Consider the following 13,969-nt stretch of genomic DNA (forward strand, 5'->3'; position numbering starts at 1 on the left):
ATATTTAATGTAGTGTAGCTAATCCAATCACGATCAGTGCGAGTGCGCATAGATAGCTTCCATAGCAAATATATTTATAAATAGAAGAAAAGAAACCACGGCACATCACAGGTACGTAGAGTTTTCAATTTATTCCTCTATGATATTTCGGGAAACACGTCACTTTTTCAGTAAGGCAAAGATGGGCATGATGTCAAAGAGCCAATACAATTCTCATGGTCGGAAAACAACAGCCGACACGTGTTTCGTCAGAATTGACTTTTTCATGGCTGTGGACATATACAGATGGAGTACATCAGTCACAAATATTGCTGGTATCATCAAATGCTACAATGCCAAGTGTGATCTGAGGTAGAGAAAAGTATTAGTGGATGGAAAGAGGCCCAATGTCTCATTTGAACCACAGATAAAAATATAGCCCTTCTGTGACCCCAGTGAAGGTGAAAACATACCTATAGCTGGTGTGTGAATAAAGTTAACTACAAAGGTGCCAATAGTAATGTGCAAAAATATGTGTTTGCAGGCAAAGAAACAACAAGAGTAAAAAATCCGAAATGCAAGGAGAGAGAGGAGAGGAACGAATAAAGCACCAAAATTCATTACTTATGTTGAAGATTCCAACTAAGTTCCGCGTGCAATTGAGATTGTAAATGGAGGACTTGTGCTCCAAAAAAGGAGACATCTATGCATGCAAAAGAGAGAGGCAAACATACCTCCAACGTTTGGAAATGTCAAGTTGCGTAGTTAAATTCCAATGGTCAAAATTGGTTATGAAATAGCATGGCATGAATTAGAATAGGGCGGCCGAAGACCATGATAAGTCTGACCTGTAGACGGGGAAAGAAGTCATGTGGAAAAAAGGAAAAGTAAGAGGGAAATAAAATGGAGTATAATTGAGACCAGACTCTGAAAAACAAAAATCAGCAGATTCAAGCACGATTAAATAGCTTTAAAAAAAAATATATATACAGTGGTAGAATTAATTTAAAGAAGGGATAGGTAGGTCTGTTGAAGTAAGCCTCAGCAAGGCCTACTAGTGCAAGGGGTTCACCTTTCTCTGCACAAAGCGCTTAGACCATGTAGGAAGAAGTTGGCACAGGAACTGAAATAAAAGACAAAGTTTATTAAACTGCCTGAGCTGACTTCTGTGGTAGACGAGCTGTCTCCACTACCGTGTGTATTGTGGTGATTGCATATGCAGCTGAGGTCGTACCATCTGGCAACTTCAAACAATTCCCCGTCTACATCTAAAAGGGGCGTATCTTGTAAATCAATACGACCCTTTGTCTGTTCTTCGGTAAGGAATATACAATCATGTGTTTCTTGTGACTGAGGCTGAGTCACCGGATATGGCAACAAAGTGGCTGGATTTAGTGTTGCACATCTCTTCAGTGTAATGTGAGGAGCCAGCAATGTCAACTCATATCCTGTGATATGGGCGCTAGTTAAATGTTATGTCTTTGTTTGATTTAAAAGAGCATCAATCGCATGGGGTACTAACACCAACAGCTTATGTGACAAAACTATCCCTTCACTCTGACGTATTGACACAGCTGTTGCGGCAACTAAACGAAAACACCCAGGCAACGCTCGAGCGACAGGATCAAGTACTGCTGAAAAATATGCACAGGGACGCTGCTTATCGCCATGTGTCTGTATTAAAACTGACAATGCACATCCATCTTTCTCATGTACGTAAAGTGCAAAAGGCTTCATGTAATCTGGAGTACCTAACACTGGTGCGGAACAAAGGGCTTGTCGCAGCTGCCTGAAAGCAGTCTCACATTCATCTGTCCATGGGAGGGGCATTGGGGTATCTTTAGTCAAAAGTGCTAGCAAAGGTTTGACAATGTGTGAAAACCCTAATATCCATTGCCTACAAAAAGAAGTAAGACCAAGGAATGCCCGAACATCTTTCTGAGTAGAGGGTACTGGTGTGTCTAAAATTGCTTGAATACGATCTGATGTAAGTGCACGGCCCTCCTTAGACAAAAGGTGACCTAAATAGGTTACCTTTGGTCTACAATATTGCAATTTCTTTCGTGACACTGTATGATGGTGTGAAGCAAGAAAAGAAAGTAAGGACAAAGTGCACTTTTCACATTGCTCAGGGGTATCAGCCGCCAACAAAATATCATTGTATGAGAGCCACACCTTCAGGCAAAACAAAAGAATCAAGTTGTTGTTTTAACGCTTGACTATAAATACTTGGACTCTCAGTATAGCCTTGAGGAACTCTGCAAAATCTACATGATCGTTTATTCAAAGTAAAACCAAACAAATATTGGCTGTCAGGATGAATAGGGATCGAAAAGAAAGCATTCTTCAAGTCTATCACAGAGAACGTAGTTGCTGTGGGGGAAACCAAAGTGAGGAGTGTTGTGATGTCAGATACGACAGGATATTGTGGTATCACAATCTTATTGACTTCTCGTAAATCAATACTGTATCAATAAATCCTAGTATCAGTATCCTTTTTCATAATAGGAAGAATCAGACTGTTACAAACATTATACAGAACTTCCTCAACAACTCCAACTGCAATAAGATCATGCACAATTCGTGTGAGTGCTTCTTCACCCTCCTGTGAAATTTTGTATTGAGGCAAACGTGGCAAATCAGCTCCCTCCTTGACACTAATATGTACCGGCGGAATAATCATTTGTCCCACATCAGTATCTGAAGTAGCCCACAAAGTACTAGGGAGTGAAGCTAATGCAATATCCTCTTTAACAAGACAAACTCTTTCCATAACAGGATGATTATCATTTAAAATAACACGCACCCCTTCAGGAGAGCATCGTATTGTAGTCCTGAAATACTTGAGCATATCAAGACCCACAATATTGTCTGGTGTATTTGGAGAAAGCAAAAATGGACATGGAGCAGTAAATGTATCAACATGGAATGCAAGTGGTTGTGACAATGGGCTAGGGGAAGGTGTTCCATCGAAACCTATTGATGTAATGGTTAAGCCAGACAGGGGAGCCCTTGGAATCAATTGTTTAGACAAGGCGCTACGAGTGGCTCCGGTATCAACCAGAAACTGATCAGTAGAGCCCAAAACATATGCTGTAACATAGGGACCCCTCTGATCTACTGGAACTTCAACTGATTCCTTACCCCATCCTAGGCAATCCTATGCATAAGCAGAGTCTTGGAAATCAGGCTGCACATAGTTAGACATCTGGTATTGGTTCCGTCTATCAAAAGTGTTAAACCCATCCTGCCCTCGTACATTAGCATCAACCCTAGCATGATCATTCGTGCTTCTTCTAGGTCCTGAATATCCTGAGCGATTTCTCATTTGTCCCTGACCACGTGAACACTGCTGAACACGTAGTGCTGGACAATCAGCAGCCCAATGCCCAAATTTCTTACAATACGCACACTGATCAACAGACAAATTTGAACGAGTGTAAGAAGAACCATAAGATCCACGTCCACCTCTATCACTACCTCTAAAAGGCGGACCATAAGCTTGAGCCAACATAACCTTTGTCTTTAATTCTTTAATCTTTTTGTCCTCGCTACCTTTTGCTTCTAATTCCTGACGTTCATAATACTGAGCCATAGTCAAAAGAGAAATCGGAGTAGAGGTAGTCCATGAACTTTCACTAGCTTTTAGATGACTAGCTATTCCTGGTAACAGATTTGCGACATATTTATCGACCAAAAAATGTCTGCCCGTATCATCTGACAATAACTGACCGATAAAATCATAAAATGCTTCTTCAAAGCATGTAAAGAAATCAGAGACCGATTCATCTGCCTTTTGCTTACAAGACACTAAAACAGTCCAATCTATCTTTTTAGGGGGAATAATCGTTTTTTAACTTAACTAATATGGCTGCAGGAAGATCTAGAATCAACTGGTATGGCTTTTTCGCAGGTTCCCTATCCCCGTCCATCTGTTCTAATTCTTTCCATGACGCCCCAAAAACTGCTCGATCATCAATTTTACGAACAGTTCTCCACATATCTGGCGGTAATATCAATCCGAAAAATAAATCAATGTCAGCCAAAGTCATAGTACAAGAACTAATTGCTCCCTCAACTTCCTCATAAAAGGCGGCTGGATTTTTCCGCGGGTCAGGTAATGCTGTTTTAAGTGCCATTACATCTGCCCTATTCCAAGGAGTGTACACCCAATTATAAATATAATACCCCTTAGCATCAACAGAAGTTTTATCATCACTTGTACGCAATCCTTTAGGAGGAACATACAAAGGCGCAGCCTCCCGCATTGGTTTCGCGTGAACTATCATAGTCTTATCTGTTCCGAAGATGGAAGCTTGCACCCCACCGGTCTGAGATGTCCGTGCAACTACGTCCACAGCCCTTTTCTCCTCTTGCAAACGGACTGCCATAACACATAATTTCACTAACCGCCTGATTGCATCAGCCACCTGGGAGAAAACAAAAAGACCATCATGCATTTGCTTATGATCAGCTGCTACATCATCGGGCTCTAACTCATCAGAATATTTCCGATATAGTTCAATAACTTCTGAGCCAAATGCCTCAGTAAAATATAGCTGCTCCTTTTCTGTCCACCCTTTCATGTTGTCTAAAAGTTCAGAAGCAGAGACAACGCTACAAATTGTTTTACGAGCAATAGATCTAAGCTCAGACGCACGGTCAGCAGGCAACATAGAGCGACTATCTCGCATCTTCTGTTGCTCTGAACTGGAGACCTTAGCTAACTCATGAGGGGCAGAAGGGACGACATACGGAGGTGGAGGGCGATCTAGTAACAATAAATCATCATGTGCTTTATTAAGGATAGGATAGAGAGGTTGCCTAACGGTGTATTGGCCAGTTACCTGTAATTTACATTCTTTCTCTTCTAGCTCCTTTAAGTCATTTATTTCTTTCTTTCTCATTTCCAATGCTTTCACATATACATTCTTCCGCTGCTCTTTCTCAAGCAAGGCTTGCTCACGCTTCACTTGTCCACGCACTTCTTTCTCCCACATTCGTACACAGTCAAACATATCTTGCCTAGACTTTCGCTTACACATACATTGTTCCACATACTCAATCTTTCGCAAATCAAATGACCCATGCATAGGCCAACGTAACTCAGGATCCGCACAAGTGTATTTATTCCATAATGTGGTGTACATTATAGAAGAAATACCATGTTTAACATACATATCTTTATTTGGCGTCCCCTCTGGGGGTGCCGATTGCGATTCTTCTAGTCTCAAATTGGTACCATTACAAAAGCAACACATCCTACAAAGTGCGCTAAAAATGGGAATGCCAAGAATAGTGCAAAATATGCAATATTATAATCAAAGTAGCACTTAAGGTGCCGTTCAAATCAAAATTAAATTGGAGAAAATTCTCCTCATTACCTGCCTATATAAATTGCAATTTATATATCAATTCAAAGGACACAAATTGACTAGTCACCCAAAACATGAGAGCCACAGTAAGTAGTGCTACACTACATTACCAAAAAAAAGGCATCAAAACACACAGCAAGTGCCGTACAACGGCTCCTACCAATCACAGGGTGTCCAGGTTCCAACTGCCAAGTTCTAAAATCGACCAAATGGTCACTGCATGACGAATGAACAAAAAGGATCTCAGTCGAGGACCGGCGCCACCTGGATGGTCAAATCCGAAAGAAGAGAAAAATGCTGTGGTTGCCAAGACTCGGGTCTCCTCAGGCATTGATCGTCCACAGCGAGATCCCAATCCTTCATCGCGGCCAATCCGTTGGGCATCCGAGTCACCGATGAGTCCTTGTTCGGGCGCCAATTGTTGAAGTAAGCCTCAGCAAGGCCTACTAGTGCAAGGGGTTCACCTTTCTCTGCACAAAGTCCTCAGACCATGTAGGAAGAAGTTGGCACAGGAACTGAAATAAAAGACAAAGTTTATTAACCTCATGAGGTGGTACTACAGTTCAAACACATCTCCTCAGTCTCATTGCTGATTATGAATGGACTGAAGGGCACATCCTAGCCACACTTGATGTTACCTCTCTGTATACCTGCATACCTAAAAAAGAAGGTATGGTTGCGATACAATATTTTTTGGACAAGCGAGAAGCAACATTTCTACAACACTCTAATATGCTAATGGACCTGATCAATCTGGTCTTTATACACGAAGGATTTTGGTACAAACAAAAACAAGAGGTCACCATGGGGGCCAAATTTTCACCTTCTTTCGCCAACATATATATGGGATACTATGAACATCATCACATGTGGACTAAAGGTCCTCCAGAACTCAAGCAGCATATCCTATATTGGGGCCGGTACATTGATGATGTTCTCCTTTTCTGGTCAGGCGACTCTACAACACTGGAATTGTTTGTTTAATATTTGAACGTCAACTGCTATAACATACATTTCACTAGTAACTATAGCACAGAGAGTGTAGTTTTTCTAGACCTAACACTATACACCAAAGGGAACCGCATTTGTTCCTAGCTATTCAGAAAGCCAGCGGCTTCCAACTCAATTCTACACGCCAGTAGTGCCCATCCATATTCACAAATCAAAGCCATCCCCTTTGGGGAAGCGGTCAGGATCAGACGTAATTGTCAAGAAGATCAAGAATTCTTTAAACAACTAAAATCACTAGAACAACGTTTCTTAAATAGAGGTTTCTCTAATAAGTTGTTGAGTAAAACACATGAAAGAATAACAAACACCAATAGAGCATCCTTATTTGCCAAAAAAGTACACAAACAGGTCGACAATATGAAATTCTTACCATTTATCACAACATATAGTTGTGCCAGCTCAGATGTGTTTAAGATCCTCAGGAACAACTGGGACATACTACTATCAGACGAAACCCTTAGGAAAGGTCTCAGAAACAAGCCAGATATGATTCACCTAAGGGGACGTAGACCTGAGGGACCAGTTGTGCCACAGTTTCTTGCCAACAGTAACAAACAAAAGTTGTTTACCCTCACTACCCTTGGGTTTCTACAAATGTGGTCACTGCAATGTATGCAAATTTGCCTTGGATAAAACCAAAGAATTCTGCTACAACACCAACAAGACACATACCATCAAACATTTTATGAACTGTAACACCAAGTTTGTAGTATACTGCATTATTTGTACCTGCAAAAAAATATATGTTGGTAGCACCATCAGACCCTTTAAAGAAAGATTACAAGAACACATTAGGGCGATTAGAAACAAGAACACCAACTATCCTTTTGCGGTACATTATAACTTGGAACATCCTTTACAAGAAAGACTAGACATACACACACATGGCATCGCCACCGTGGGCAGTTGCCCAAGAGGGGGCAACAAAACTTTCCAGCTCAGACAACTTGAAAGCAGATGGATTATAAAATGACCTACAGTTGAGGAAGGTCTCAATTCAGATAAAGACCTACATGTCTTTCTGTAGCTAATATAACCTTTGCAGCACTGTCATTATCACTGCACTTTTTGTTCATTACTTATACAATTTTGGACTCTTTTGCTACAATTTGATATATATTATATTGTAACCTCTGTGGTTTTCAAACAATGTTGTCCATGCCACCACTAGGCCTTATTTATCAGATGTCACCATTTGTGTATTCTTTTCTTAATAGTTCATGAAAATGTTTACAATTCATACATTTGTATTTTTACATTTGTACATATTTGATGAAATGTCTTATCCTCAATTTTCCAACTGCATGGCACTGCCTCCTCACCTGTACAACACATGCACTATTTCCCCTTTTACATATTTTTTTTTTATATATATTTTTATATATATATATATATGTTTATTGTTTACATGTTTCTACTCGGGGTTTCCTTTCCAAAATGGCCGACACTTAAATTGGCCATTTTCCAGTCCACTTTCTATGATTACCTTCAATTAAACATAAATAGCAGCTGCACATCGGCGCGCATTCCAAATGCGACGCCACTAGCAGCTCGAGAATAAATACTCCGTTCTTCACCGAGATGAGAAGTTCTTATTCTTATTCTTTTGTACTTTTCCAGAGATACGCTATACTAGCGCAGCGGTCTTCTCTAAATGGACAGGCACGACACACACGCAGATATGCGGATGTGTGCCTGTGTTTCTCAAGTTTACTACTAGTCCTGTGACCTAACTTTTCTGTAATCTTCCACCGCAGTCAGTTCCTCCCAGATTCATTGTATTTCACTATTCTAGAGACACATTTTATTACAATAAGCAGCCTTCTGTTGGTGTATCGGCGCGACACACGCTTATATAAGCGGCCGTGCGCTTTACTTTGTACAATAATTGTTAGTCCCGCGTAACATAACAACCATGAGCCATAATAAATGTCATTCTTCTGAACGTTTTACCTATTCTTCGGCCATTTAAATTCCCTGTTTTTCACTAATAAAGAGATACGAGAATATTTGCCAGATATATTTACATATCCGTTTCTCGTATGGCCCTTTCCTAAAAGGTTAAATGAACCTTTTCAAATAGGGGGATAGACCTACCTATCCCTTCTTTAAATTAATTCTACCACTGTATATATATATATTTTTTTAAACCTATTTAATCGTGCTTGAATCTGCTGATTTTCGTTTTTCAGAGTCTGGTCTCAATTATACTCCATTTTTATTTCCCTTTATTTTTCCTTTTTTCCACATGATTTCTTTCCCCGTCTACAGCTCAGACTTATCATGGTCTTCGGCCACCCTATTCTAATTCATGCCATGCTTTTTCGTAACCAATTTTGACCATTGGAATTTCACTACGCAACTTGACATTTCCAAACGTCGGAGGTATGTTTGCCTCTCTCTTTTGCATGCATAGATGTCTCCTTCTTTGGGGCACAAGCCCTCCATTTACCATCTCAATTGCACGTGGAACGTAGTTGGAATCTTCAACATAAATAATTAATTTTGGGGCTTTATTCGTTTCTCTCCTCTCTCTCCTTGCATTTCGGACTTTTTACTCTCATTGTTTCTCTGCCTGCAAACACATATTTTTGCACATTACTAATGGCACCTTTGTAGTTAACTTTATTTAACCACCAGCTATAGGTATGTTTTCATCTTCACTGGGGTCACAGAAGGGCTATATTTCTATCTGTGGTTCAAATGAGACATTGGGCCTCTTTCCATCCACTAATACTTTTCTCTACGTCAGATCACACTTGACATTGTAGCATTTGATGATACCAGCAATATTTGTGTCTGATGTACTCCATCTGTATATGTCCACAGCCTTGAAAAAGTCAATTCTGACGAAACACGTGTCGGCTGTTGTTTTCCGAACATGAGAATTGTATTGGCTCTTTGACATCATGCCCATCTTTGCCTTACTGAAAAAGTGATGTGTTTCCCGAAATATCATAGAGGAATACATTGAAAACTCTACGTACTTGTGATGTGCCGTGGTTTATTTTCTTCTTACATATGGACTGTGGCTTTGTCAGGCGACAACCTACGCACCCTGTGGCTGGGTGCCAAACTGCTTGGGTACTCCTTCCTTCAACATAGACTTTACTGCCATGGTTTCTCCACATATATGTTAGCTTAAACTTTGGAAGTGTGCACCTTATCCACACAGCCACTGTGTTTTTTTATATTTATAAATAGGTAAGCCTGCCCTGAGTGCTAACTTTGCTTTAAAAATACTCCCTCCATCTTTTCTTAAATGTATATGTGTTTGCAATCACATGTTTAATTTGTCTTTTGTACAAAATTGCACAAGCATATATGGAAGATCACCACCTAATGTTCTCCTTATACTATTTGCTGCCTGTAATGTATCTACTTCAATGAAATGATCAGGTCATTTGATAGCAACAGTTCTCAGGTAGTAAACCGGTTACCTCAAGGTCTGGAAAAAAGTTATTATTCCTTTTAGCAGTGAATTCAAAGACATTATCGTAATGTCCATGGACAAAACATAGTTGTAAAATATCAGACCTTGCAAGAAATGTATTATAATGTTTTGAGCAGGATTGACTTTACCAACTTTAAATTTGCTGCATTGCTGCATAACATGAACCAATTTAATCCAAATTTTTCCCACACAGTTTAAAAAGACATTTATTGCAGGAACAACATGCAACTTCAAGAAGATTATGTAGTTAAGATTTTAGAATGATAGTAAACTCTACATTCTAGAAATAAAAACATGTTCCTGTTACTCAATATGCTATACAGTGACTCCCACTGTCAGCATGCAATATGGTTGAACGTCCTGACCATCATCCACAAATGCCTTTAAGGGAAAAGTAAGCGAAAGCGTCTCCTTATCATCTATTCCTTCTCCAGCACTCTAGGATCAGCAAATCGTAGATTCCTTCACATTTCTATTTTCTAGAGCAGCACCAGGAAAGCTTTCGCCTGGGGGGAAAGTTTTCAATCTCCTGACCATCCAGTATCAAGTTCAACACGAGTTCACTATTTTGAAAGAACCACTATGAAAATCGTTTGCTATATAAAACACATAAAAGACAGTGTAAACTCGTGCTTCAGCTACAAGCTATTAATATCACTTGTAGCCACATCCACAGCTGCCAAGCTAAGAAGCCATAGTAAGTCATCTTTTTTTTCTGCTGAAGTAGACGAGTATGGCATGGAAGCAACAATTTGACAATAATATAAACATAAGGAAATCCAACTGCAACCCTGAAGGCTTGTCTTAATAGCAAGTTTTCAGCAGACAAAAAAGAAAGACATGTAAATTGTAGCAATCCACATTTTTTTCATATAGCCTCCTCGTGTTTTATTGTTTACTTCTTAAAGCTAGATACCAGGCATTCTGGACATTTGGACGCAGCAACACTTGACTGCTAAATACATACCAGCTTTGTTGCCTACTTGTAAATATGGTGACTAATTACCACAGATCATATTTGACTTTGGAGTGGAGTATGTCAGTAGCACAAATGCGCCAATTCAGGATGGTGGAAATTGGGCCCTAGTTGGCAGAGGTACACACCCTGTCCAAGAGGGGACCACAATCATAGTCAGGGTAAGTCAGATACACACCCTAAATTAACCTGTGCTCAACCACTGTTAGCTTGGAGCAGAACGGTGAGGCTTAGCTTAGGAGTCAATGTGTAAAGTATTTGTGCAACACGTAAATTACAGTAACACAGTGAAAACACCATAAAAAGACTCCACACCAGTTTAGAAGGCTAGAGAATATGTATCTGAGTAAAACAAGACCATAATGACATAAATCCAAAAATGTAGAACTCAAGAAATGATTTTTTAAAGGATAAACTGCAATAAAGTGCTTGTAAATGAATAGCTCTAAAATGTTACTTGAGGTTGCTCTAAACAGGGGTAAATCCAAAGTTCAGGCTGACCACAAGGGAGTGAAGGTCGGCTGGAAAATACCTTGGATGGAGGGTCACGTTGTGAGAGCTGAGATTTTCTTGATCATTTGTTTAATCTTTATGTGATAGTACTTACAAATTAAAGTGTGAATTAATTTAATAATAATATTGTATTTATGAGAATTGTGACTAACTGAATTGTCACCATCATTCGTAAGGCCTATTTTTTTCTGTGATAACTTAAGCTGATTAATTATTGTGTCTATATAAAAGAGTGTGTTTCTTATCTAGAATAAATATCAGAAATAAATGTGTATTTAGTGGTCTCTGCTGGACTGAAGTAGCAGATGCAAGGTCACTATGTAATGCAAGCTGTATAAAATGTTTGTAGTGTGTTACATAGTCTGACTGACTTCATTGTTTTTAGTTATGTTTCTAACTTGTATATCTTTCCTCGAGGGAAAAGAAAATGCTGTGGTAACATATTTTGTAATCATTTTCCTGTGAATTCGTATTCTGGCGGAGTGAAAACAATGGATCTACAGATGAAGCTGGAGAAGAGGAAATGCAAGATACAAATGTATTAGTTTAGATTTTGTCAAAGGAATAACAGCAAATAGAAGAGTTTTTAGTAAACGAATTGTATAATTTTGATATCTGTTAATGTTCTGATTGGTCATAACTTCCGCACCTCATACTTTATCCAATCATTTTCATTTAACAAGTTTAATTTAATGATCAGTCACCATTGATTGAGGTTCATTCTTCTCTAGGATTTTTGTGTATCCTGTGTTCCTGAGAATTACTTTATGATCTGTCACTTTGACAATTCATGTTTTCCAGCTAGTCTATTGACATTCTAGTATTTTATTAGTGTATGTCTGTTCAATACTGAACTTATGTTTAGATGGTTTAATTTATCTTATAGTCCAAATTCTAAACCATTATTCCTACCCTTATACCTGCTCCTGTCCTGATGTTGGTGCCTGATGTTGCTGACCCACTGACGAAGTAGACGTTGTTGCTGACTACCACAGTGATTTGGTAAATGTATGAGCTGTGAATTGTTATTTGTCTTTTGTTTTTCAGTTACCAGCTGCAAATGGTTATCACTGCTGCATATTTTGAATAGCATCATAGCTAGATGTTTTCTAAATTTGTGTTACTGAAACTTTTACATAAGGCCCAACATGTTGATGCTAATTAGTGGTTAGTGAGGTGTTACTCGCATGCTTGGTACTTGTGTCTTATTGATTATCATATGTATTCAATTTCTCTCGCTCAGATTTTGTTGCTATGGTTTTGTGCAATAACCATTGACACTGTCTTTTTGCATTGATTAAACTTAGATTTATCCAGCGTTCAAATCAGCCTCTATTGTTTCTCTATATGTATCATTTGCATTTAGGAAATATTTTTGTGACTTGAGCGTTGTTAACATAGGGAAATAAATAATTAATGTCTTAATAAACTGGTGTAGTAATTGAAGATGAATTGATTTTCATTTGATATATGTGATGTCTATGATGCATTTCGATTGACAGTATTTCTAAAACAGATTTGGTTTGGTTCTTTGACCTAGTGTGTGAAATCCACTATCTAGTCTCTTGTGACTAAAATATAGCTAGGGTTTCTCTGCGTCAACAATGTTGACATAGCGGTGGCAAGACGGAGGTGATGCGTCAGTTCGGATCCATGCAATCTGGAGGATGCACCGCTTTTGAGCCGCACAGTCACAATAGTTATGTTTTTAGGGTGGGTGGGGAGGGGTTAGGGTAGTAGTGTTTCTAGGGCAGGTGATGGGGGTCAGGGTACTTGTGTTTTTATGGTGGGTGGGGGTGGGGTAGTTATGGTTTTAGGGTAAGTGGGAGGGTCGAGGTAGTTATGTTTTTATGGCAGGTGGGGGCGGGGTAGTAGTGTTTTTAGGATGGATGGTGGAGTCGAGGTAGTTATGTTTTTAGGGCAGGTGGGGATCAGGTAGGAATGTTTTTAGGATGGAGGGTCCGGTGGTTATGTTTTTAGGGTGGGTGGGGGCATGGCATACTAGACCCACACATGCCGTTCCCACACATGCCTTTACTGGGCACACTTTTACAACAAAAAATCATTGCAAAAGGCATGCGTGGTAAAGCCATGCATGGAAACAACACAGTCGTTGTAACGACTGCATTGTTCAGTCATGCGTGATTCATGCATGCGTTGTTCCATCATACAACCGCCAGTAAGACCTTGGAGCCATTGGGTTCTTGTGAGGATGCAGAAAGTTGAGTCCAGTTTTTCTCACTTTCAGGCAAGAGGCAGCAGGCAGCAGGCCGAGGCCAACACAGTAAAGCAGTCCAGCAGAGTAGCAGTTCTTCCTGGTAGCACAGCAGTCCTTCTTCCTGGCAGAATGTCATCAGTTCCCGAGGTGAACTCATTTGGTGGGGTTTGGGGTCCAGAACTTATACCCAGTTGAGCCTTTGAACTTAGGGAGACTCCCCTGGCTCCTGACGCTCTACGGGAGGTTATGCAGCTCTTCAGTCAATCAATCAAGATTTTGTAAAGCGCACTACTCACCCGTGAGGGTCTCAAGGCGCTGAGGAGAGAGAGAGATGGAGGGAAGATGCTGCTACTGCTTGAACAGCCAGGTCTTGAGAAGTTTCCTGAAGATAAGGAGGTCTTTGGTCTGGCATAGGTGGGTGGGAAGAGTGTTTCACGTTTTGG

Source organism: Pleurodeles waltl, chromosome 5 (genome assembly GCF_031143425.1).
Source record: "Pleurodeles waltl isolate 20211129_DDA chromosome 5, aPleWal1.hap1.20221129, whole genome shotgun sequence".
Classification (NCBI taxonomy): domain Eukaryota; kingdom Metazoa; phylum Chordata; class Amphibia; order Caudata; family Salamandridae; genus Pleurodeles; species Pleurodeles waltl.